At 36.3% G+C, this 25,148-nt stretch overlaps 1 long non-coding RNA gene across 2 annotated transcripts in view; it reads right to left on the bottom strand.

Moving 5' to 3' along the window:
- Positions 1 to 420: 420 nt before the first annotated feature.
- LOC126934109 (uncharacterized) overlaps positions 421 to 25,148 on the bottom strand; it is a 42,751-nt gene continuing 18,023 nt past the window's right edge. The window contains exons 1-3 of one of the 2 annotated variants that reach the window (XR_007718830.1): positions 5,839 to 6,665; positions 5,480 to 5,628; positions 421 to 4,875 (exon numbers count right to left, since the gene is read on the bottom strand). This is a non-coding gene — a long non-coding RNA (uncharacterized LOC126934109). Of the gene's footprint in view, positions 4,876 to 5,479; positions 6,666 to 25,148 lie in introns of those variants that run through there. The other variant, XR_007718829.1, reaches the window with a different exon arrangement.

Raw genomic sequence — 25,148 nt, 5'->3', positions numbered from 1 at the left:
TTTGTTTTGTTTTCTGAAATGGCTGCTCAGGGTTTTTGAGAACTGAGAGGCGAAAAAGCTGTCGTTTAGAGTTAAAAATAATAAGCAGGATTTTTTTTAATAAAAGAGGAATTATTATTTAATAAAATATATGTGCACTATGATTCCATAGAAATCAAATTGGGTTTGACGACTAAAACCACACATTGGGATACTCATTTTAAAATTAACATCTTTGAAAATGGGAGTTGCCTAATTTTTCTCCTCAAAAATCTATGGTGATTATTTATGACATCTGAAGAAAAAATATAAATTGATTGCTGATAATAATTTTGAAATGTTAAAATGTATTTTAAATTACATAAGACAACATAATAAAAGCTTGAAAAGAGGGTAAAAAATCCATTTCAATCTTTAATTTGATGATTAACATTTTTGTGCATCCTCTTTTAGTGTTTTATTGTTTGCGTGTGTTAAAATTATTATAATCATGCTACACCTTCATCTTGTTTCCTTTTTTTAACTTAGTATTTTTCCCATATTTCTAATACTGCTGCATACCAATTTTATTGACTGCATAATATTTCATCAAATGAATATTGTCATCTTTGCCTAACCAAGCTTCCACTGATAGATATTAAAATGCCTTCCAATGTTTGCTATTATAAATAATGTTATAAAGAAAATTTTTATATATGGCTTTTTCCACATTTTGAATTATTTCCTTGGAGAGATTTCCTATACCAGTTTAAGTTGCCATACTGTTTAGGTTTCTTAAAAGATTGTATAGAAGTAAAGACATTTTTCTTCCAAGGGAAAGTAGAAAGTAAAACATTCTATAATGGTGTCATTATATAGAAAAACAAAAATCTTACTTGAAATTAACATGCAATCTGAGTGATGACTTCATTCCCATAGTAAGTATTGGCAACATGAGAAAAATATTTAATTTTTACTGTTTTGTTCTCTAAATGTTGTGTTCTTCTTTAAAATAAGCATATGGTGACAATGAAATAAATTCAGAAATTTCTATTTTGTTTTACTCATCACTTATTGTTTTGATTTAGAAAAAAGTCCTTTCAAGTATAATTTAAATTTTGAAATTTTTAACAGTTTCCTAGAGGATATTACAAATAGACTATTAAGTCAGCACTAAGGTCACTTTTTAAAATGATCATTATTTTGGTTAAATCTGAAGTATGGTCCTCATCATTAATAATCTTAGATGTTTTCACGGCTTCAATTCAGAATATGATAAATTGGGTAAGTTAGGCAATATATTTTAACTAAAACCACTTTGGATTTTGACACGGAATTCAAACTTTTCAACTGTGCTGTGTTGCTGCATAAGCAGCCTGTAAAAAGAATAATCACCTCAATTTTTTCGACTTCCTGGAATCATTCAAAACAGAGTAGTTAAGGATTGCTTCATTTGGAAGTAATAAGTTCCAAAACAGTCTGCCACAGTATAGTTTAATTACTGGTGTCAATTCTCAACCTTGTAGATTTTCTTAACCATCCTATTTTTGTTTTGTTTTGTTTTCAAAAAAAATGTACAAACTTAAAATTCTATTGGCAGCCTGGTTTATCAAAAAAAGCTAGCTGCTTTATTTAACTTAGTCTATGATTTTATGACATACCATCAAATTCAGGTCAAGGGTATATTAGGGATCAAATAATTTTGGAAGCCAGAAGTGCATTTCCCTAGATGGTTTCTTCCAGCCGATGTTATTATTAGTCTGAGATCATGTAACAGCTTTTGTTTTCCAAATCTATTCCTTTCAGTGAAGTCTATTTCTTTGCATAGTTTAAAAACAAAGGATAAGCATTCCTTATGGGGCACTGGAAGGAGAGGTAATTCATGTGAATTTGATAAAACATAATGTACTGGACTGACAGTAAAAAGGCTTTGCTTGTTTGATTGTTGACTAGTTTTGTCTTTAAATAATGGTCTTCTTTTGGCATTTAATGTATATTTGGTCACAATAAACATAATTTATGAATATTTTAACACATGCATACTCAGTGGGGTGGATTATCATACTGATATAAATAGAATTAATGAGCAGTCAACCCGCCACATGCCATGACATATGACGGGGCAGCCAGTGCACAGAAATAATCCTCATAGTTTCATAATAAAGCTTTTCTCTTAGTTCAACTTTTTTAAACTACTTACAGTCTTATTTCTCCTTTCTGTTGGAGTATGGTTCACCAACCTGTGAAACAAGATTCAGATTTTACTGCAAGAATCTACTTCTTTGGCATTCAAAAAACAATTTTCTTGCTTTCTCTAAAACAAAATAAATATATTTGAACAAAATAACTCTATTAGGCCAAATTTCAGGGAATAGGTTATAGATAGACAAGACATATGTGTATTAGAAAAAACTGCTTTATTCTTTTCTTCTTTTCCTTTTATGACAATAGCATGATTATGCTCAATTGCTGCTACCAGATCTTCACAAGAACAAAAACTTTCTAAACAGTTCTACATTCTAAAACAGATCTGATGGGCATATTGCCTGGATAAAATTATTCTGGGGAAAAAAAATCTTCTTAGCCAGTTATCTGCTCTCCTTGAACACAAAGCAACAATCTGTTAAGCGTGCCTAATAAGATTTTTTTTTAAAGGAAAGAACTCACTAGTATAAAGCCACCTCTTCATATGGTAGGTATTGGGGGGAGACATGGGCATGCAAAATCTTCAATTTAGCTATACTTTATTTAACAAAGAATTATTTTTGTGAAGGGACAAATTGAAATTTAAGATTAACCTTCATTTTCTCTTATTATTTTCACAGTTTGATTACAGGCAAAAGTGGGAAAAAATAAAATTAGCATGTGCACTGCATTGTCCAGATGATCTGGCAGGAGGAGAGCCTTGGCAGAGATATTATACTATGACTTTTTACAAAGGCAGATGGCAGGGTTGCAGCCTTTATTCCTCTTATCTTTCATTTTCAAAGGGAATACTCGAAGCTTTCTGCCACCATCCCCTCCACTCCTACCCTCCTATGTAAAAACACTGTCTCCCCAAATCAACACTCTGTCCTAAAATACGCAAGCCCCAGGATGCATGAGGGAAGGGACGGACTGTGACACCAAGCTCCTGGTCATCTGTGAGAGGAGAGAAGTGCACTGTGTTGTGTGGGCTGGGGCCTGATGAACTTCCCCGGAGTGACTCCCTTGGGGAATCCAGCCCTTTCACCGGCAAAGAAAATGGGCACCACCTAGTGCTTTTTCAATGCAAAGGCTGTTTGTGCTGGTGTGGACAGGAGTGGGCATGCGTTGGCTGACCTTTACAAAGGAAAAAAAAGAGGAGTCAGGTGGCTTAAACAACCCCTATGCCAACTGAAAGAAGAAGCAAGGGACAATCTTAAGACAAAGGAATTCAGTGCTTCCAAATTATGGATTTATTTGGATTTCATTTGTTTGTTTTTTAATAATTATTGGTCTGTTCATGAGAAATAACATCTTTACTTACCAAGTCGCTAATTCCCTCTGTATCACGTTTTTGCCTCTTCATTTCCTCTGAGGTTAACGTGTAACAATTTCTAAGAATTTTCATTTGGTCCAAAGTGACAAAGCAGAGCAAGTGCCGGCCCACTCTCACCCCCAAAATCTATTCTAACAAGCAGTCTCTCTGGAGTTCTCCTAACACAACAAATAGCTTTTATGAAAAATGATGTGTAGCACAAAATCTTTTGCAGTGCAATAAGATCAAGTTAACCACTCATGCCTCTAGGAAAAAGCCTAGGAAGTTTTATCTGATTGGCAAAATGGACCCAGATATGAGTTCAAGGATTGAGTACACTTTGATGAAATTTCACAGCAATGAAGTCTGATTATCTGAATGATTGCTTAAGCCTTTTAAAACATAACTTGAGGAAGCACTAGATTTTTCACTGGGAAAACAGATGGTCTTGTAGGGTATCACAGCACCGCCATCTCATGCTGTTTACGTTTTCTACAACAGTTTGCCTAGAATTACTCTCACCACTATTGCTTTTTAAAAATAATAACAATGGTTTCTTCATTGCTAAAAGGTAGATCTTTCTGAAATAAAATTAGAAATCTTAGTGGAGGCCAAGGTGAAGGGCAGAAATGGGAAGAATGAGTAACCTGCTACACCTAACTGGATTAACAAGGACCTGCTTACATATCCAGGAACTAACTGGCTGGCTCTGAACTCATTAGGGATCTGCTTATCTGTTATGCTGTACACCAGAATCCAGACAAAAAACAGACTGTGAAGAAACAGACTAAAAATGATTGTAACTTCTCTCAGTTAAGAGTTCAGTATCTGTGCTAAGCAACCTCTGTAGAAGGGACTGAAGAAAACAAAGCCCAAGATTCTGAACTTCGCTCCACTGCCTATCCCCAAGTTCTGCCGTTATAAGATGGCAATAACGCTACTTAGATATAGAACTTTGCAACTGTATTATGAACTAACCTGAAAAGTCACACGCACTCTCATCTCTTGGTCATTTTATTGCTGTAATTTATGATATTAAATAGGTGATTTGTTTAAAATAAATTTTAAAATTTATACCAAGGAGGAAAAATAATCTTAAAATGGATTTGTTCTATGAGCATCAAGAAAGAAAAAAAAAGTGAGTAGTGAACTGATCTCTCTGAGATTTCACTGGCACAAAATATATCCCTTTAGGCTTAACACTAAATAGGTGATCTCGTCTTGACAGACTTAAGATGCACATGAATTGATTAGCTGAAGCCATCAGGTGTGGCTGAGCCTGTCTTTTTCCAAATATGTACCTACAGGACAATGGAAGGAGGTAGCTATTGTCACTGCCTTTTTAAGTGGAAGCAGTATTATGTTTTGTATTCAAGTCGAATTCCCCAACTCTTCATATCACCACCATTCTGGTCAGCCTGTTAAGGGAAGAACAACAACAACAACACTTACTTTCTTTTTTTCTTCCCTGCCCACCCAGCCCCCCTTTTCCACTGCCTGCCTTGCCCTGAATGCTATAGTTCACAGCGAAACCCTCTGGTAATGACAGCCCTGAAGTGATAATGTACTTTCCTGCCTTCCTGTTAACGGCAGCATAATCCCGCCATGTGTGCCAGCCCTGTGGCAGAAGGATGCGTTCATATTTTCTGGAGGTAAAAGGGACTGGTTCAATTTATAGCCTTGACTACCTCAGCAGTTTCACTAAGTTCTGGTACATAAATGGATGCTTTATTAAAGAAGAAAAGGAAGGTAGAAGGGGAGGAGGAAGAAGAGGAGGAAGAAGAAAAGAAGAGAAGGAAAGGAGGTGGAAAGGAGAATTCGTCTTTTTCTGCTCAATACTATGTCAGTCAAACCAAATAATATGTTTTGGTTCCTCCCCCTGAGCATTCCACCCAGGTAAACAAGGAACTAAGGTGAGTAATATCAAATAAATGCACTGGACTTGGAGATGTGGGCTCCCTGTGTAACAAGCAATGGGTAGCATGTGATAACACATTTATCCTCTCCCTCCCCTTAACTCACCTCTGCTGAGAGAAGCTGCGCATGGCAAGTGGCCCCCACACACCTGGCTAGACGACATCTGAGGGCTCAGAGGGCCCTGCTGCTCAAGCGTGCCAGAATGGTCCCACCATCCTCACACTCACATTTTTGATGGATGATGCGTCATTCTGCTAAGGTAACAAAAGTGAAAACAATCAATAGTTCTAACCAAATATTTTATTTTAAGAATGGGGCCAGAGTGATTTCTTGGCTATGAGCAGCTCAGGAGACACTATTTGTCGTTGTTTAAATACAACTGATTTTCCTTGCTTCAGAACCTTGCTGCAGAGCTCCTGGTGTGCCAAACATGGATGAATTGGTAATATATGAAACAATGATACCTGTTTGTTTAAGGACATCTTGTTTGCTAATGTCAGTGTTGCATTACTCTGTGGTTCCAAAACTTCAAGTCCACACTGGAGAAGGTGGGGGCAGCCTGTGGACAGAGGCAGTAAAGAAGGGACATTGTTTTGAATGCCTGTTAGCTTGTAGGCACAGTTCTATGCTCTTTTCTGTAAAACAGGCCAATGATACTGGAAGCCAAGAGTGTCTGGCTGTGGAGCCCCTGTTTCTCCACTATACCAATAATCAAAACTCACAGTGAGAAGTACATTTGTAATGTAAACCAACACACGCATACATTACCAAAACAAGGTTTCACAAAACAATATTTACCTTTATATAGACAATTCACTCTTATTTTACCAGTCCTACTCCATAATAATTCAATTCTTTAAAATTATGGTTGCAACCCCACTAAATTGGCCTCATAATCTACCACTGTAATATGGCCCACTGTTTGACACACACTGGAGTACACCTTGGTACCCTTCAAATTTTTAAATGATGCTGTGTTGGACTTGGTACCCATGTGATGATCAAGAGTGTATTTGAAGATGTTGCATAGAAAGTCCCATCCATATGATTCAGTTTTTTTCATCTAAGAACTAGAAATTATAATATTTATTCCCCAAAACTCCCCAGTTGAATTCACTGGAGGTGTTCATTGCTTCTCAGAGAGTGTGTTACTTAAAATAAAAACAATTAAAATTAAGATAGCAAGTATTTTAGCAGCAAAAACCACAAAAAAAAGAAGAATTATCATTGCTATTGTTAACAATAATTGTTGAACTCACAACCTGCTGGCCACTGCTCTATGAGCTTTCAATATAGCTCATTCAGTTCTCACTATCACTTTATGAAGTAGGTAAATATTACTTTCGCTTTACAGCCAGAATTCCTTTATCTTCTTTTTCATAAATTTCTCATTCTAAAATGTTAATATACATCTCAGAAAATAAATGAGATTGTGACTACGACTCAAGAAATACATATTTCTATGGTTGGTTTAAATAAAATGCAAAAGCCTGTATCATCTAATTGGCTTGATAAATCTTACTAGCTTTTTAATAATCATGAAATTTAAATTTTTTTGTAGAAAACTTTTAGAATACTTAATGAAAAGTTAGTATGTATTCACCTTCAAAAAACACAAATTTCTAGGTATAATAGTCAAGAATATCTGCAAGTCCAAATGTAATAACAGTGCCAGGGCTGGTTGATTCAGCAGCTTATCACTGTCATTGGGGACTCAGATTCTCTCCATCTTTCCACTCTCCCATCCCTCATCAGCTTTGTCCTATGAAGGCTGCACAGATCCAGGTGTCACATCCAGCATCACAGTGACAAGAACAAAGGTCTCTTTCTCAGGAGTCAACTAAGTGCCCCTTAAATCCCAATTAGCAAATTTCCTTTGCTAAAAATGAGTTATATGCCAATTCCTAAACTAGTCACTGTTAGGGTGTAGAATCACTGTGATTGGATTAGAAAAGCTCTGCCTCCTGGAACTAGGAATGAGGTTCTTTGCCCTGAAGCACAGAGATCTGTGGACAGGAAGAGGGGTCTTGCGGGAAATATATATACTGAGTAAGCAGTGTCTGATACAAAGACGAAAAATATTTCTTTTGACAGGAAGATTTGGTAAAATATAATATAAAGTAGAATTATTTCTCATTATTTAATCTGTTTAATGTTTCATAAAAATTAGCAAATTTAATGAGGAAATATAGCTGTAAGAATCCACTATGCATTTGCTGTTTGCTCTGAAATTAACAGGACTCAGTGCTTTCATTACTAGAAAGAAGAAAATTAGGTAGGTTAATAAAACAAACATCTGGAAAGTATCAACACTCATAAAAATAAACGGAATCATCCTGCGTATACACTAAAGCCAGGTTGGCATTTGTCAACAACTACAGAGAAAACACTACAGAATTTACTACTTCCAGCTTCCTGGGTGGCTTTGTTCTCATTCATTTAATATATTTTCCTAAGTGAAAATTTAGTTTTAGGTTTTGAAATACAATCATATAAGAATATGTAGACTAACAGTGTTTACTAGTTTTTAATAATGCCTACAGTTTCCCATATTTGGTTGCATTTTTCCTGCTATACTATTGCTTCTGAGCTACCTGTTCCACTCTCAAAAACATGCAAGCTGGGATTTTTTTTCTTTTCCTTTAACTAGTTATTTTGCCAAATTTTCAGACTCATAGTAAAGAGCTTTTATTTTTCACCAACCTAATGATTACAAAAGCAGTTTTTAGAATAGCTCTAAGAATTCTCATATAGCCTTCATCTGCATTCCCCAAATGTTAACATTTTACTACATTTGCTGTATCTCTCTTTGTGTGTACAGGCACAGACATACACAGAATGTCTATGCCTTATATACACATGTATACCTCTGTGTATACATGTAAGTATATTTGCACACATTTTTAATAGATTCTGAGTTTTTTAATTATTTGAGAATAAGTTGTAGTCATGAAACCCCTTTATTTTTAAATACTTCTGTATGTTTCCAATAAAGAAGAAATTCTCCAATGAAACCAAAAGATTATCAAAATCAGAAAACTAGCATTGATATAATACTCTTATCTAATTTATAGGCTTTATTCAGATTCCAATACTATTTTTATGGTCAAAAAAATCAAATGTCATGGGTCATGCCCTGAATTCAGTTGTCATTTCTCTTTAGTCTTCTTTATTCTGACACAGTCCTTTAGTGTTTTCCTGGCAGAATGCTGTTAATATCAGTCTTCAGCAAAACATAATTAAGAGAGGAAACATGCTAAGCCAGTGGATTCGTATGGATGGTGGCTTGAGTGGGATTCGTCCTGCCTTTGTAGCCTTCCTCTTGCAGGGATAATAGGTGTGAGTATGTTTCATTATTCTCTTAGAAATCCTGACCTGTACCACAAATGTGAAGGACCAACTGGAGAACTAGGTGATCCATCAGTTTATTAATCAACTCATCCCATGCCAATGAATAGCAACAAGAAGATCCCAAAACACCTGAAATATGTCTAAATATTCTAAACATTTATAAAAAAATGGAGGGCATTATAGAAAAAAACTTACAAAAACATTTGTTTCAATCACTGCATGCTTAGATGCAATCTTTAAAAGTACTTCAATGTAAATAATTAGAATGGAGATGTTTATAATTGGTTAAAGGCTCATTATTTCTGAACCAATATGCAGAATTTGGTTTATAAGAATAAAGACATTTGGATCAATTCTCTTATCTTTTTATTAACATTTAAATTAGCCTACAAAAAAAACCACGTATATAAAAGTCTTCTAAAGCCTGAGAAGCTCATTTGCTTTTATGTAGGACACACTGATGGTTTTAATTTTTTAATCTCTCAGACTGCATCTGTATAGCAACAAGCAGATACTTTAGCAAGGAATAAATTGTTCCAAAAAGGCATGGGCAAGTGTGTCTTATAACTTTTTTTTTCTGAAAGATCCCAGTAAAATATTTTCTGATATGTTTCCAAACCAATGTATTCTATCACATGAAAGACAAGTTACCTGACAACATGGTTATTTGCAGTTATGTTATAATCAGATTTGTAACTGACTCTCCCTCCTCCAGTCTTATGAAAGAGAAGGAAGAAATTATAGCCTGGAAGACAATATTCCCAAATGGAGTGAGCTAGGGCATCTAAATCTATAGCTGGGGCTGCAAAACACTTTGCTTCATTCAAGAAACATTTTCTTGAGTTGATTTTTTATGTACCTATCTTAAAAACAAGATAGTACTCCCGGAGTAAGATTAGTAGCAGCAAACCCTTACTTACCCTGTTTTCAGTAGTGAAAACAGATTATAAACCCCATTTTTCTACTACAGAGTTATAAATACAACAGCCGTGCCGAAATCATTTGTTCATTGAGTTCAGCTCAAGATTATACTCCAGTCTGATTGCGAAAGCCCATTCTTATGGAAGAAGAGACAAAAGGCTAACAACTCTCTGCGAAGAGCGTCAAAGACTCAATGTTTACAAGAAGAAATTGAGGGGAAGATTGGAGAATAATTTTCTCTGGGAGAATGATGATGGCTCAGGGGTCTTTTGTAGAGAAAGTTCTTTGCTAGGATTAAAGGCAGGATTATTGGTGGATAATTGAAAAATGGAATGGAGAACCTCTTAAAATGGCAATGTATTCAGAATATCCAGGGGGTTCTTGAAATGTGAATTCTAAGGAAATAGGTAGTATTTAAGAAGAAAAGATAAACTCAAACTCACTATGTCAAGTGATAAAACTGCAAGCGAATCACAAAGGGATGGAGTTGCCAATGCCTTCAGAGGAAAAACAAAAGACCAATAACACAGTGACTTGGGTCGGCTTTTAAGTCAAGGTACCAATTCAAGAAAATCCTAATGAGAAAGAACTCAATCTGCTCTGCAGATTATGTTATGACTATATAATGGCTAAAGAACAATAGTAACTAGAACCTGAATAAATGTTATATTGCTCATTGTATCTAATTTCACAAAGTTATTGTTACCTTAAATCATACATTTATCAGAACTGTTTTATGTAAAAGTAATGTTTGAGGTTGACTCCTCATAGTAAAATTAAGTGCTTCTAAATTTAAAATATGTGAAACAGGATGTGCTATGGGCTGAATGTTTGGGTCTCTCTAAAATTCGTATGTTAAAATCCTAACCTCCAAATCAATGCTAGTAGGAGGCAGGGCCTTAGGGAGGTAATTAGGTCACAAGGTGCAGCCCTTATGAATGGGATTAATGCCTTTATAAGAAAAAGAACAAGAGACATTTTTTTTTCTTACTCTGCCATGTAAGGATACAAGGAGAAGTCAGCCATCTGTAAACCAGGAAGGGGACCCTCACCAAGAAAATGACCATGCTGGCACCCTGATCTGAAACTTCCAGCCTCCAGAACTGTGAGAAATAAATGAAACAAATGTTTGTTGTTTAATATACTCAATCTATAGTAGTCTGTTATAGTAGCCAAAACTGACTAAGACAAAAAGTTTCATTTGAAAGCAATCACTAATGTATAATTCTGAACTTGACATTCACTATTGCTAAGGTTACATTGGTTTCCCAACTGCTAAAAAAAAAAAAAAAATCAGATAGCTCATCTGAGAAGACACAGAGATGGAAATCAAGCGCATGAAAAATATGCTTAGCATCACTGGTCATTAGAAAAATGTAAACTAAAACCACAATGAGATGCCACTACACAAGTATCAGAATGACCAAAATAAAAACATTTTTAAAAATTTAAATGACAATATTAAGTGTTGGAAAAGATGCAGAGCAACTGCAACTCTCAGATATAGCTGATACGAATGGAAAATGGTACAGACACTTTGGAAATCAGTTTGACAAGTTCTTATAAAATTAAATATATACTGGGCATGGTGGAGTTTTCCCGTAGTCCCAGAACTTGGGAGGCTAAGGCAGGAGGATAGCTGGAGCCCAGGAGTTCAAGGCTGCAGTGAGCTATGATCATGCTACTGCACTCTAGCATAGGTGACAGAGTAAGATGCTGTCTCAAAAAAAAAAAAAGAAAAAACATTAAACATATACTTACCATGCAGCTCAGCAATTCCATTCGTAAGTATTTACCCAAGTGAAATTTAAAAATCTTCCAAATGTTCCTCAGCTGAGGAATAGATAAACTAACTAGTACATTCATAAAATGGAATACTGTTTAGTATATTCATAAAATGGAATACTGTTCAGCAATATAAAAGAATGCACTATTGATACATACGACCACATGGGATGAATTTCAAATGCATTATATGGAATGAAAAAAGCTAGACTCAAAACAGCTGCATATGAAAATACTCTATTTAGATGACATTCTGGGAAATGTAAAACTATAGTTGTGAAAGATCTGTGGTTGCCAAGGATTAAGAGTATATAAAGGGGCCAAGTGCAGTGGTTCACACCTCTAATCCCAGCACTTTGGGAAGGTAAGGCCAGAGGATTGCTTAGGCCCAGGAGTTCAAGACCAGCCTGGGCAACATGGCAAGACGCCCCCATCTCTACAAAAAATTAATTTAAAAAAATAGCCAGGAATGGTGGCATGCACCTGTAGTCCCAGCTACTTGTGAAGTGGAGGCAGGAGGATTGCTTGTGTCCAGGAGGTCAAGGCTGCACTGGGCTATGACTGTATCACTGCACTCCTGCCTAGGTGATGCAGCAAAACCCAGTCTCAAAAAATAATTAAAAAAAAAAAAGAGTGTAGAAAGAGTTTAACTACAAAGGAGTAGCACAAGGATATTTGGGTATGCAGGGGGTGAGGCAGTGATGGAACTGTTCTATATCTTGATTGTGATGATGGTTATATGAGTTTGTACATTTGTTAAGACTCATAGAACTATATACCAAAAAGAGTGAGTTCTGCTGTATGTAAATTTTAAAACAAATTAAGAAAATGTATTGAAAAAAAATCATAGACCACAATACTATTGTATTAGTTTCCTATGGCTGCTGTGACAAATAACCACAAACTTGGTGATTTTAAACAACATGAACGTACTTTTCCATAATTCTAGAGGCCAGAAGTCCAATATGAGTCTTACAGAGTTAAAATCAAGGTGTGGATAGGCCCAGGCTCCTCCTGGAGGTTGCCTCCTCCAACTACTGGTGGCCATTGACATTTCTTGGCTTGTGGCTGCATCACTCCAATCTCTGTTTCCATGGTCATATTAATTTCTCTTCTTTAGTCTGTGTGAATTCTGCCTTTGCTCCCCTCTTATAATGATACTCAGGATTGCATTAGGGATCAGGTGAATACTCCAAGATAATCTCCTATTTCAAGATCCTTGATCCCTCTGCACAGCCTTTGCCATATAAAGTAATATTCACTGATTCCAGGGATTAAAATGTGGCCATTTGGGGTATGAGGCCATCATTCAGCATCCCACAACCTTGGTAAATAAGAGAGTTCTACACAGGGAACTTTTCATATGCTGATAATGCTCAAATTCTAAAGTGATAAAAACATAGGTGTTCAGCATATGAGTGGCAGAAAACAAGAAGAAATGGGAGTATTTCTACCGAGTGAGTAGTATGGGGAAGTTAGAAAATATATGGCAAATTCAAGCTGTGATGAATTATCTTAGTTCAGTTGTGTTGCTATAAAGGAATACCTGAGGCTGAGTAGTTTATGAAGAAAAGAGGTTTATTTGGCTCACAGTTCTGCAGGCTGTACAAGAAGAATGGTGCCAGCATCTGCTTGTCATGAAGTCCTCAGACTGCTTGCACTCATGGCAGAAGGTGAAGAGGAGCCTGCATGTACAGGGATTACACAGTGGGAAACGAAGCAAGAGAGAGGGAAGGGAAGTGCTAGGCTCTTCTTAACAACCAGCTCCCACAGAAACTAAGAGAGAGAATTCACTCATCTCCGGCTCCCACCAGAGGGCATTAATCTATTCATGAGGGATCTGCCACCATGATCCAAATACTTCCCATTAAGCCCACCTCCAATATTGAAGATAAAATTGAAACATGAGGTTTGGAGGATTCAAACATCTAAACTATGGCATGACTATACTCAAGTGACTTGAATGTGGGATGTGATGGAGCATATCATAAAAGAGTTTTAAAAGGTTATAGACAAATAATAGAGTACCTTGAATCTCTTGGTAATAATTTTGGCATCTTTCTGGAGGTCTTACAGAGTGATTAAATGTTTTTAAATCAGTGGGAATCAAACCAATGTATTAATTCATTGTACAAATACATAAAAATTATAATAGCATTTATTATGTGTCAAGAATAGCTTAAGCACTTTAAATATTTTAAATCATTTTATTCTTGTAGCATCCTTAAGAGTAAGCACTATTATTATCATCATTTTACAAATGAGGAAGCACAGAAATGTCAAGCAGATTTCCCAAGGTCACACAGCAAGTAAGTCACAGAATCAGGATTTGGATCTAGGAAGAGAGCCTTCAGAGTCCTTGTTTTAACTATTTGCTCTACCAAGAAGAAAAAGAAGAGAGAGAAAAAGAAAAAGAATACAGACAGGCAGGTTAATGAGAGAAAAAGATAAATAATGAAGAACAAAAAGCAAGGAGCAATATTCTGAAGAGTTACAGACATGATGGAATAAAGACCAAGTTGTCAAAAAGAGCTGCAAATGCCCATTTATGCACTTTCAGTAGTGCTAGACTATCTGCATGAGACACAGAGTAAATCCTGATGCCATCACTCAAACTAGACCTACAAGTGCCTCGAGTTTTTACACATCCCCATCTTTCTGGGCAAAATATCCATCCTTCAAATCACTCCATGTGTTAAAGAACAAATGTCAGGTTACACTCTTGAATAGCCCAGCCCTATTTTCTCCCATAAATGCCTGCATAAGACGTCTTCTTCATACGGACCCTAGAATATTTCTGTGAGTTGTAGATGTTTCTTAGAACTGCAATAAAGTAATGTAATAAATGCATTGTTTGAATTTTTTACTGTTTTATATATGATACCTGAGGTTAGAATTATATCCCTTTTATATAAACTTGGGCAGTTTTATTTTGTGCCATTTCAAAGATATTGTTCTGTATCACTGTAGTTTCCGATGTTTATTTTTTATTATTTCAGAGTCAAAACATGAAGAAGTAAAATGTATGTTTCCGTACGCCTTTAAAAATGCAAACCTGCAACATTAATGGGAACTTTCCCCAGGACACTTCATTTCAGTTCCAACTGGCTGCTAATTACTTACTCGCAGTGAAAGTGTCACACTGCTTTCCTTTCAGCACTTCGTTGGCCAAGTGTCTCTGGCAGTAATCTCTCAACACATAAGCACCGTTCCCTTTCATCACATTATTTAATCAATAAAGTAATGTCCTCGCACTGGCCAGGCCCAGAGCCATCTTGTCACAAGTGCTAAATAAATGAAACAAACACCAGTCCTGCTTCTACAACCTCTCCATTAATAAACATGAATGGAGATGCCTTTAATACAAAATCCATTCTCTCAAACGTTTAAAACTGCACACACGTGCACATTTGTGAGATTAGAAGAGGAATCACTTATATGATGGTGAGAATAGACCAAGCAGCACTGGGCCAAGTCCCACTCAGAAGTGGTGAGATTACATTATTTCCAACTGGGACAAGTGCTCCTTTCATGCTCTCCCAGGGCTGCTTGTTCCCAAGAGATGGTGTTTCCTCATTCATGTCCTGTCTCTAAGAGGCAAGCACATCATGGCAGCTCCCTCTGCTGCTCAGTTTACAAAAGAATGATAGGATGCCCCATTTTCTCTTCTCTTTTTGCCAGGGGCCCTGCACTAGGTAGTGTTAGGCTTCTAAATATAAAGTTTGGATCCCAATTCATCCTCTCCTATTTCTCAATAGTAATAAAACCAGAGAATAGAAGAGTGAGTCTTAGCCTTAGTCTAACAGATGCTGGCACACTCCAGGTATGCAATGTTAAAAGGATAAATGACTTATTTGGGTAGCATCAGAGTCACCTTCTTTAGAAGCTAGCATTTATTAAGCACTTAATATGTGACAGGCACTCTTCTAATAGGTAACTCGCTTAATTCTCTCATTTTATAGATTGAGAAACTAAGGCTTGGGAAGGATAAGTCAGTTATCCAGAGTCCCTGCAGGTGAGAGCAAAGCTAGGATGTCTTCATTTCCCTCTTTGAAAAGTCTGTTATTTCCAATTTGAGTCCTAGAACTTTCAAGATCCAGCTTTTTTCTTTTCCATTGTTTTTATTTTCCTGGGCTGCCTGAGGGAATACATTCTTATGACCAACTGGCATTGCTATCAGTATTTCAAGAGTAAGCTGGCTATCCCCAAGTTCTCTGGCACTCAAGAATCAGGAGCCATGTTTTTATAAATAGTCACTCTGTAATCATTCCACTTTCTGTGAAAAATCTCACCACACCACAATACTTCCGTGGGTTCCCAAAAGGCTCCCTGTGTCTGATTCCTACTCTTTCTGAAATCCCCCTCCTTGCCATCTCACGTCCAGGTGAGTTCTTCCTCATTCCCACTCTGTCCCAAGCATGGGAGAGCTCCTCTTCCTGCATCACCCAAAGCCTCATTAAATAAGGGTGCTATGTAAAGCTGACTTTTATTGAGGATTATGGAAGGAAATTAAACTACACCACAGATCAAAAACTAACTTCAAATGGAATATTTCACATCATAAATATATTCAGCCATTCTTCTACAATAACTGTCTTACTAACCCTCTTCCCTGCTTAGGTCCTGACTGATATCCATGTCATCTTCCTACTAAGACCCTATTACTCCATCTCTCCTCTACTCTATATACTACTCAAGCCCTAAACAACTCCTTCTTGAGCTTCCAAAGGACAATTATCAAACTCTTGTTACTTGATGATACAGAGCAAATAAAGCACCCTCCCAATATCTAGGTGAGTTTTGGGGCACTTACTTTTCATTTTAAAACACCAACAACAAAAAAAGATTTTCCTTACAAAAAGAGAAATCCTCTTTTTTAAGGGTGGCCACTTCAAAATGAAGCCACCCATTATGTTTTTCTCACTACACAACTTTTAGAGTTCTAGAAAGGTGATAGAGCCTTGTTTAAGCAGTCAAAGCTCTCAGCAGTGTGGATAACTGCCCTCCCCTAAAACAATGCTTTATTTAAGATAACTAGAGGAAGTATACCCTAGTTAAAATATTCTTTTTTAAAAATAAAATAGAAATAGCTCCTCCTGAACTATTTGATAAGCTAGTACCACTTAGGGTGAGTGTCACACTCTTGATATTGTTCAACAAATATTTGCTAAATAAATTAGTGATTGCAGTCACTTCCCAAAAGAAAGAAGACAAAAGGTACAAGTAAAGTAAAATGACTTTATTTTCACTTTAAGAGCAAAAACTTTAATAATTGCCTTGAGTCTGTTTTAGCAGAAATTAGGCACTTGGTTTTCATTAGCAGAGGCATTCAGAGATATTTCTCCTAATGAAAATCTAAAACCAGGCCTTTAAAATGGCTTAGTGATAGTGATGATTCTTCAGAGAGCTCACGAGTTTCCCGGCCCTATGGGACATGTTGATCATTCATTTTATAGGTCAAATGCAAGTGCATTTATTAATGTATGCTCTGATCTAACCCACATTGTGGGATTAACTTCACAGTGCTTGATCAATGATACCCAAATTAATGGATTCATCAGTGCTGCCCGTTGAGACACCCTTGTCATTTATATTGCATTTCTTCCAACTCGTAATTAGGCATGTAATCTGTGCAGTCTCTAAGTGGATTCTTGAAAAGAAACCTACATCAGAAGAAAGTGTGGAGATTTTCATTATATTGATGACTTTGGCTCATCAGTTGCTCCTATTCTGTTGCATTATTGCTTCTACATCTTGACGAGTGCTTTCCTTCTCATGCTAAAGTTCCCCCATTGTTACAAATCCTTCAGTCAAAGATTGTATTCTATATCATGCCTTTTCTTTGTCCATAAAATTTCTGTTCCTATTACTGCATTGAAATATTTATTTCAAAAGTCTTCAATAATCTTCTAACCACAAAATGTAATTCCCTTTCATAGACTCAGTAGCATCTGGTATTGCTAACCATGCACTCTTATTTGAAACCTTTTCACCTGCTGGACTCTTAAGACATTACCCTTTCCAGATCCTTTTCCTGTCTCTCTGTTCAGAATTCATCAGTCTCTTTGTAGGATCTCTTTCTACTGGCTTGATAAACTTTCCTCCAAGTTCTGCCACCTCAACTCCTTTACTCTTATTCTTGACAATATACTCATTCCAATGGCTTCTACAATCGCCTCTAGGTACATAATTTCCAAATTTAAGCCCTAATGTAACTACTAAAGAGGAAAGCAAGGGAAGGATGAAATAATATGGTAGAAATAAATTCCCAAATGCCATTAATAAAAGCAAATATTTAAAAACTAAATTATCCAGTTTAAAAGATCTTCAGTGAAGATAAAATACAAGTTGGTTACAAACTCTAAGATTGAATAAACATAGAAATGTGTTTGTATGTATTTGAAAGAGGGATGCCCAAAACATAAAGACACAGAAGTTTGAAAGCAAAGAAAGAAACAAGATATCTGCCCTCCCACCACCATCAAAAAAAAGCTTTTGTCACTATATTAATAGCAGATAAAATGCAATTTAGGGCAAAAAAAAAACATATTGAAATGAAGAAGGTCATTATATATTAAAAGCATCAACAATTTAGCAGGAAGATGAAAAAATGGCAACTTGCATGTACCTAATAATATAGCCTCAAGACATGAAAAGCAAAAATCAGTTGAAATGCAAGGACATATTGATAATGGCAAAATTATAATGAGAGATTTGATCATCTGTTTTAGTAATTGATAAATCAAAAACAAAATATTACTATGCATTGCTTCATATTTTGCATATAAAATTGCATCCACTAATGAAAGAAAACATACTTTTCTCAAGCCTATGTAGAAAAATTATAAAAATTGATCATCTATTAGAACAAAAAGCAATTCTCAACAAGTATTAAAGAATCTCTGTCATTCAGATCACAATCTCTGAACAAGTACAGATTAGAAGTCAAATACAAAAAGTAATCCCATATATTTAGAAATTTAAAATTTATATAAGTAATTTATGTATTCTAATTACAATGGCCATTTCAAAATATTTATAATTAATTGAACAATGAAAATTTTACATATCAAAACTTACGAGATAAAGCTAAAGCAATATTTTGAAAAAAATTATATTCTTAACAGTATAAATATTTTTAGAAAGTAAAAATCAATAACTCACCTATCCAACTTAAGAAATTAGGAGAGCATCAACTGCAAAGTATATAAAATAAAATGATAACAATAAAAGCAGAAATTAATAAAATGTTTAAAAACAAGAATAAAACTAAAAAGAACAAGCAAAAAACAAAAGTTGATTTGAAAACAAAAAAAACTAATTAGACAAACTACTAGCCAAAACAATAAAGAATAAAAAAGAGAAAAGACAAATAGAAAATAATCTTAAAAGCAGACATAAAGGACATAGCTACAGAAACAGTGGAGACTTTTTTAATCAGAAGAGAATACTATGGCCAAATTTATGCCATGAAATTTGAAAGTTAAGATTAAAAGGACAGTCTCTGAAAAATATATAATTTATCTGACCCATCTCAAGAAACAAATAACTTCACCGGATATATAACCTTTAGAACACAGATATTGAATCCGTAATTAAAATCTACACAGCTCACTCTTCAGCAATAAAATGAAACAAAGTTAATCAAACCTTTCATACAGGGACAATAATATCTAACAGCATGGACTTTTTTTTTTCTTTTTCTTTTTTTTTTTTGAGATGAGATGGAGTCTTGCTCTGTTGCCAGGCTGGAGTGCAGTGGTTCAATCTCGGCTCATCACAATTTCCGCCTCCTAGGTTCAAGCGATTCTCCTGCCTCAGCTTCCAGAGTACCTGGGATTATAAGTGCACGCCATCACACCCAGCTAATTTTTGCATTTTTAGTAGAGACAGGGTTTCATCATGTTGGCCAGGATTGTCTCGATCTCCTGACCTCGTGATCCACCAGCCTCGGCCTCCCAAAGTGCTGGGATTACAGGCATGAGCCACAGTGCCCAGTCCATCATGGACCGTTAGAAATGGATGAATCTTAGAGAGCATCTAATACAACAACCATCCCCTGCAAACAAGGGAACTGAAGTTCAGAGAGATGGAACGTATCTCAAAATAGTAAGAGCTATTTATGACAAACCCACAGTCAATATCATACTGAATGGGCAAAAACTGGAAGCATTCCCCTTGAAAACTGGCACAAGATAGGGATGCCCTCTCTCAACACTCCTATTCAACATAGTGTTGGCAGTTCTGGCCAGGGCAATCAGGCAAGAGAAAGAAATAAAGGGTGTTCAATTAACAAAAGAGGAAGTCAAATTGTCCCTGTTTGCAGATGACATGATTGCCATCTGCAATTTAGAAAACCCCATCGTCTCAGCTCAAAATCTCCTTAAGTTAATAAGCAACTTCAGCAAAGTCTCAGGATACAAAATCAATGTGCAAAAATCACAAGCATTCTTATACATCAAAAACAGACAAACAGAGAACCAAATCACGAGTGAACTCCTATTCACAACTGCTTCAAGGAGAATAAAATACTTAGGAATCCAACTTACAAGGGATGTGAAGGACCTCTTCAAGGAGAACTACAAACCACTGCTCAATGAAATAAAAGAGGACACAAACAAATGGAAGAACATTCCATGCTCATGGATAGGAAGAATCAATATTGTGAAAATGGCCATACTGCCCAAGGTAATTTATAGATTCAATGCCATCCCCGTTAAACTACCAATGATTTCTTTACAGAATTGGAAAAAAACTACTTTAAAGTTCATATGGAACCAAAAAAGAGCCCGCATTGCCAAGACAATCCTAAGCCAAAAGAACAAAGCTGGAGGCATCATGCTACCTGACTTCAAACTATACTACAAGGCTACAGTAACCAAAACAGCATGGGTACTGGTACCAAAATAGAGACATAGACCAATGGAATAGAACAGAACCCTCAGAAATAATACCACACATCTACAACCATCTGATTTTTGACAAACCTGACAAAAACAAGAAATGGGCAAAGGATTCCCTATTTAATAAATGGTGCTGGGAAAACTGGTTAGCCATAAGTAGAAAGCTGAAACTGGATCCCTTCCTTACACCTTATACAAAAATTAATTCAAGATGGATTAGAGACTTAAATATTAGACCTAAAACCATAAAAACCCTAGAAGAAAACCTAGGTAATACTATTCAGGACATAGGCATGGGCAAGGACTTCATGTCTAAAACACCAAAAGCAATGGCAACAAAAGTCAAAATTGACAAATGGGATCTAATTAAACTAAAGAGCTTCTGCACAGCAAAAGAAACTACCATCAGAGTGAACAGGCAACCTACAGAATGGGAGAAAATTTTGCAATCTACTCATCTGACAAAGGGCTAATATCCAGAATCTATAAAGAACTCAAACAAATCTACAAGGAAAAAACAACCAACCTCATCAAAAAGTGGGCAAAGGATATGAACAGACATTTCTCAAAAGAAGACATTTATGCAGCTAACAGACACATGAAACAATGCTCATCATCACTGGTCATCAGAGAAATGCAAATCAAAACCACAATGAGATACCATCTCACACCAGTTAGAACGGCAATCATTAAAAAGTCAGGAAACAACAGTTGCTGGAGAGGATGTGGAGAAATAGGAATACTTTTACACTGTTGGTGGAACTGTAAACTAATTAACCATTGTGGAAGACAGTGTGGCGATTCCTCAAGGATCTAGAACTAGAAATACCATTTGACCCAGCCATCTCATTACTGGGTATACCCACTCTGCTATAAAGACACATGCACACATATGTTTATTGCGGCACTATTCACAATAGCAAAGACTTGGAATCAACCCAAATGTCCATCAGTGACAGACTGGATTAAGAAAATGTGGCACATATATACCATGGAATACTATGCAGCCATAAAAAAGGATAAGTTCATGTCTTTTGTAGGGACATGGATGAAGCTGGTAACCATCATTCTCAGCAAACTATTGCAAGAACAGAAAACAAAACACTGCGTGTTCTCACTCATAGGTAGGAATTGAACAATGAGATCACTTAGACACAGGAAGGGGAACATCACACACTGGGGCTGCTGTGGGGTGCGGGGAGCGGGGAGGGATAGCATTAGGAGATATACCTAATGTAAATGATGAGTTAATGGGTGCAGCACACCAACATGGCACATGTATACATATGTAACAAACCTGCACATTGTGCACATGTACCCTAGAACTTAAAGTATAATTAAAAAATTATAATCAAATAAAATAAAAACCACCACCACAACAGCTGCTCATGTTAATGGAGTCCTCACTGAGTCAGGTAGTATGTTAAATGCTTTGCATGCATTATCTCATTTAATATCAATAACCCTGTAAAATAAGCGCTAACATTTTTGCTTTGCATGTGAGAAAATCGCCACTTATAAAATTTAAATAACTTGCCCAGGGTCGCTTAGCTAATAAGAGACAGTAAGATTCAAACTCAGGTTCATCTGACTGCAACACCTGTGCTCCTAGACTCAGTGTGGTGATCAGGATGCATAAGGCAAAGACATAGTAGATACCTAATTCCCTCTGACCCTTCTGTACTCCCTCCTGGTCCCCACCCCCACCAAGAATGCCTTTCTAATGCTACACTATCTCTTTGAGGACAAGTAATTGGGACATATTAGGAATAATAATACTAACACACACACACACACACACACACACACACACACACACACACACACACACACACATATATCGAGATGGAGTCTGGCTCTGTCACCCAGGCTGGAGTGCAGTTGCACGATCTTGGCTCACTGCAACCTCTGTCTCCTGGGTTCAAGCAATTCTCCTGCCTCAGCCTCCTGAGTAGCTGGGATTACAGATGTGCGCCAAGTTCAGCTAATTTTTGTATTTTTAGTAGAGACAGGGTTTCACCATGTTGGTCAGGCTGGTCTCGAACTCCTGACCTCATGATCTGCCTGTCTCAGCCTCCCAAAGTGCGAGGATTACAGGCGTCAGCCACAGCACCTGACCAATACTAATACATCTTAAAGAAATTGCTGCATATAATATCTATATAAAAGAAACTATTTTACTGGCAAAAAAGAAAAATCTCACTATTGCAAGGCAGCACTGAAGACAAAACAAAACTGGTGAAGAATATGGCAATGCTATCAGATTATTTCCTGCAGAGATATAGATACAGTATAGTGAGATTATTTAGCTCTTAACTAGGGATTTCTACTTCTTTTTTGTAGCAAGCTGAATAATGCCCTCCAAACCATAAACATGTCCACATCCTAATTTCCAGACTCTATAAATGTGTTTTGTTACACGGCAAGGGAAAATTAAGGCTGCAGATCAAATTAATGTTGCTAATCAGCCAACCTTATAATAAGATTATCCTAAATTATCTGGGTGAGCCCAGTAGAATCTCAAGGGTCCTTATAAGTGGAAATGAAATAGCAGTGTGAGACAGATTTGGCCTAATGTTATTGGCTTCAAAGATGGAAGAATGGAGCCATGACCCAAGGAATGTAGGAAGCCTCTAGATGCTGCAAAAGGCATGGAACTAATTCTCCCCTACAGCCTCGGGGGGGAATGCAGCCCTGCCAATCTCTTGATTTTAGCCCAATGAGACCCATGTTGGACTCCTTTCCTCCAAAACTGTAAGATAATAAATGGTGTTGTTTTAAGCCAGTAAGTTTATGGTGATTCGTTACAGGAGCAAGAGGAATCTAATACACATCCACATAAAACAACACAAAGTGTCATGACAAGAGGCACTGCCTGTGGTGACCCAGCTCCACCTGTAAGGTGTCAGGCACTGGTAGCAGGGAAGTAGCAGCTTCACATTCAGAAATCTGGCTCTTCTAATTACTCAAATGCAAGAATTCCAAAGGAATAGCAAGAACATACTTTGAGCAATGCTAATATACAGTCATGCATTGCCTAATGAAAGGGATACCTTGTGAGAAATGTGCCATTAGGCGATTCCATTGTGTGAACATCATAGCATGTACTTACATAAACCTTGATGATATAGCCCACTACACACCTATGATATGTGGTATAGCCTATTGCTCCTAGGCTACAAACCTGTGCAGCACATTACCGTACCGAATACTGCAAGCCATGGTACCACAATGGTAAGTATTTGTGCATCTAAACATATTTAAACATAGACAAGGTATAGTAAAATACCATATCAAATATTTACAATGGTACACCTGTGCAGGGCACTTACCATGAAAGGAGCTTGCAAGACAGGAAGTTGCTCTGGGTAAGTCAGTGAGTGGTGAGTGAATGTGAGGCCCTAGAACATTACTGTACACTATTATAGACTTTATAAACACAGGATACTTAGGCTACAATAAGTACATTTAAAAATTTTGTTCTTTCTTTAATAACAAACAAACCTTAGATAACTGAAACATTTTTATTTTATAAATCCTTTTAAACTTTTTAAGTCTTTTGACTCTTTTCTAAAAATATTTAGTTTAAAACACATTGTACAGCTTTGCAAAAAAAAATTTTCTTTATATCCTTACTCTTGAAGATATTTTTATTTCTTTTTTTTAGCTTTTTAAACTTCATAATTAAAATCTAAAACACATACATACACACACACACACACACACACGTACACACACACATTAGCCTAGGCCTCCACAGGGTCAAGGTCATCAATATCACTGTCTTCCACCTCTACATCTTGTCTCACTGGAAAGTCTTCAGGTGCAGTAACATGCACAGAGCTGTCATCTCCTATGACAACAATGCCTCCTTCTGGAATACCTCCTGAAAAACCTGCCTGTGGCTGTTTTACAGCTAACTTTTTTCATATATATAAGTAGAAGGAGTATAGTCTAAAATAATGATAAGAAGTATAATATAGTAAACACATAAGCCAATAACATAGTAGTTTATAATCATTATCAAGCATTATATACTGTATATAGTTGTATGTGCTAGATTTACACTACTGGCAGTGCAGTAGGTTTGTTTACACCAGTATCACAACAAATGTGAGTAATGTGTTATGCTATGGTATTAGGATGGCTACAATGTCACTTAGGTGATAGGAATTTTCAGCTCCACTATAATCTTATGAGACCATCTTCATATATGCAGTCTTCTACTGACCAAAGTGTTGTTACACAGTGCACTGTAACTTTATATGGTAATAAAAGATTATCATATATTTTAAATAATATTCAAGCAAATAATGTAAATGAGCCAATGAGATATTTCATATAAAGTACTAAACACAAACACATATCAATAAATGCTAGCTGTGATTTCTTTTTAAATCACTAGCTACTATTTCTTGAGTAGGTATAGTGCTACATACATTTTCTATAAACTTTATAACAACTTTGCAAGGTCAATACCTTCATCTTACAGATGAGAAAATGAAAGAGTAGAAAGATGAAGAAATTTGCCAAAGGTTACACAGTTCATAAATCAGTTTTGGAATTAATGTATAATTCTGTAGTGATTCTATTAAGGGATAAAACCGATTCATTGTATAACTTTTAGCATGTTCATTTTAAAAAATATCAATCACTGATGCTCCAGATTTCAGTGAATTTAAACTCTAAAGTGGACATATTAGCCAAAGCAACGAAGAGTGATCACAGAAGTGAAAATACAAGAATGTGCCTTCTGACCTCAGCTTTAACCACCACCCCCAATGCCTGAGACACCCACTTTGTGAGATCTTAGA

This window comes from Macaca thibetana, chromosome 13, assembly GCF_024542745.1.
Source record: "Macaca thibetana thibetana isolate TM-01 chromosome 13, ASM2454274v1, whole genome shotgun sequence".
NCBI classification, from domain to species: Eukaryota; Metazoa; Chordata; class Mammalia; order Primates; family Cercopithecidae; genus Macaca; species Macaca thibetana.
The sequence above is the reverse complement of the archived record's forward strand: the minus strand, read 5'-3'. Positions and strand labels throughout refer to the sequence as shown.